The 3,065-nt window shown below is 40.6% G+C and overlaps 1 pseudogene; it reads left to right on the top strand.

Annotated features, from left to right (window-relative positions):
- The first annotated feature begins 1,896 nt into the window (after nt 1-1,896).
- Nucleotides 1,897-1,996, top strand: LOC113362417 (annotated as a pseudogene).
- Nucleotides 1,997-3,065: the final 1,069 nt, after the last annotated feature.

The following is a 3,065-nucleotide window of genomic DNA, read 5'->3' as shown; positions in this document are numbered from 1 at the left end:
TGGGGGCTCTTCTAAAGAAGGAATTAGGGTAGTCTCAGAAACTGGTAACGGTTCGAACCTAGCTTTCCATCTATCAGTGTCTAACACAGGGGTAGAATCTAATAGAGCATTCACCTGTTCAATAGTGCTATCGTCGTCAAAATCTAAACCAAAATGGGATAGACAACTTTCTAATGGGTCTTCAGACAAGATGTTTGGTAATGACTCCTGAACTAAGGCTTCTATCATGTTCACCTCCTCAACACATGTGTCATCTAGCTCATGAGGTTGCTTACTGACATTAAAAATGTTCATCTCCATAGTCATATTACCAAAAGATAAACTCATCACACCATTTCGACAGTTAATGATCGCATTAGACGTAGCTAAAAATGGGCGACCTAAAATCACAGGTATCTGGTTCTCTGGGTCAGGGACAGGTTGGGTATCTAGGACCACGAAATCCACTGGATAAATAAACTTGTCGACCTCAATAAGAACATCCTCGATAACACCTCGAGGGATTTTAACAGACCTATCAGCTAACTGCAGTGTCATCTGAGTAGGTTTCATTTCACCAAGTCCTAGCTGTAAGTATACATGGAATGGCAGTAAGTTCACACTGGCTCCTAAGTCAAGTAAAGCTTTTTCTACCCGGAAGTTACCTATTGTGCAAGCAATGGTAGGAGAACCTGGGTCTTTGTACTTTGGAGTTGTGGTGTTCTGAATGATTGAACTTACGTGACTAGCTAAAAAGGCTTTCTTATGGACGCTAAGTTTTCGCTTTCGCGTACACATATCCTTAAGGAACTTGGCATAAGCAGGAATTTGCCTAATTGCATCTAATAAGGGAAGGTTTATGGTAACTTGCTTAAAAACCTCCACTATGTCATTAAAGTTCGATTCCTTCTTTGTTGGTACTAATAGCTGAGGAAATGGGGCTCTAGGCCTAAAATCAGACCTTTCAGGAACCGAATTCACATCATCAGAAACTTTATCAGTCTCTTCAGCTACTGGTCCTGAGAGGTGAGATCCTGAGGGGTGAACTACAGTATGTTCACTATCGGGCATGGTTACCTTATTGTCTACAACTCTACCACTTCTAAGGGTTCTAACACATTCAATTGATTCGATGGTTTTGCACCTAATTCATGAACTCCTCTAGGGTTGGGTTGTGTTTGACTAGGAAACTTACCTTTTTCTCTCAAAGAATCACTTATCAGACCAACCTGGGTTTTTAACTCGGAAATAGCCTGACTATTTTCTTGTCCTATCCTGTTACTAGCTTGTAGACTTGTTCTACGGATAACTGGAATTTTGCAGTTTGCTGAGTTAACAAGGCGAGAGATTCCTCTAAACTTAGGATTTTCTTATCTGACTGATTCTGAAACTGAGCTAGTCCTGAAGGATTCTTAGTATAGCCAAAACCTGGGGGAGCATTAGAATTACTAAACTGACCTTGACTTTGGCCCTTAGACCACGAAAGGTTCGGATGGTTTCTCCAACCAGGATTATAGGTTTCTGAATATGGGTCAATCTTTTGACGGTTATCAAATCTAGTGTTATTATAAAGAGCATTGGCCTGCTCTTCAATATTCTGGCCTTCCCAAAAAGGCTCCACTCTACCACTAGTCTGGCCCACTTCTAAGGCTTCTAACCTTTTTGCTATAGCACAATTTTGGCATCTGATTCATAGCCTCCTTCTACCCTATTAACGTTTCCTCTACTTAAAAGAATTTTTTCTGGGGTGCCCTACTATTTTCCCATTGCTGGGTTTTTTCGGCGATTTCATTAAAAAATTCCATCGCCGCATCAACAGTTTGGTTTTCAAATCCACCAGTGCATAGAGACTCAACCATGGTCGTTGTGGAATAATCTAAACCCTCATAAAGGATCTGAACTAGCCTAACCTTTTCTAAACCATGATGAGGACACTGGGATAATAAATCATTGAACCTTTCCAAATACCTATATAAAGATTCTCCCTCTTGTTGTGAAAATGTGCATATTTGCGTCCTAATAGACGATGTTTTGTGCCTAGGGAGAAACTTATTGAAAAAGGAAGATGTAAGTTGTTCATATGTCTCAATCGACTCGGAGTCCAAACTATACAGCCACGACTTGGCCTTATCTTTCAGGGAAAATGGGAATAACCTAAGTTTCAAAGCATCATCATCTAAGCCTCTAATTCTTAGGGTACTACAAATTTCCTCAAAATCCCTAACATGGTAATAAGGGTTTTCATTTTCTTTCCCTAAAAAGATTGGGAGCATCTGTAAGGTCCCAGGTTTCAGTTCATAGGGTGCCTCCGTTTAAGCTAACTTAATACACGAAGGACGGGTAGTCCTATTTGGATTCAACAAAGCTTTCAAAGTTTCCATTTCTGGCGCTATCGGAGCAACATGGATTCTCTCCTCAGTCAAAGAACGTTCAAAAACAGACTCTTCAAAAGCCGGACTTTCTAGATTAAAGTAATCGAGATGCTTCGAACTACTAGGTTTCTCTTTAACAAATCTACCTAGTGTGTCTCTTTTACGTTCAAGCATACAATAGAATTTTCTAAATTGGAAGGGTAAGCAAACACAGATCAAGGCCGACTCAACCAAATCAAACCTATTGATTTCTAGCAAACAAAAAGCATGATGGCTCCACTTAGATTGGTTCTAGACCAGCTTCTAATCCTTCGAACGGGAATTCGTTACAATTTAAGCAAACCCCTCTGGAATCAATCCGAGTTAAAGTATGTTGAATAGAGGCGAGGGAAGCTCGGTGGAGCTTTGATACCCAAGGCCTCACCGGTATTACAAGGCGGCGCAATCACGCATTCAACTTACAAAAACCGTCACAAACTTCGAAGTATGCTTAAAAGAGTAACCAATATTTTTCGAATGACTTTCCTGTTAAGCTCGTTACCCTATCAGTCTCATTCTAGTCAAAATTTTAGGCTTAGGTTCGCGTAGGTTACGTGTTCCAGGCCTTGCCCTTTACTAGAAAAATAGATGTTCGTATTCAGTCCTCAACATATATGCATACGAAGGAGTCCAGTAACTCGCTGACAGGGGATTCGCGAGTGTTTAGAATCTTAC

Source organism: Papaver somniferum, chromosome 3 (genome assembly GCF_003573695.1).
Source record: "Papaver somniferum cultivar HN1 chromosome 3, ASM357369v1, whole genome shotgun sequence".
NCBI classification, from domain to species: Eukaryota; Viridiplantae; Streptophyta; class Magnoliopsida; order Ranunculales; family Papaveraceae; genus Papaver; species Papaver somniferum.
This window is presented reverse-complemented; position numbering and strand designations above follow the sequence as displayed.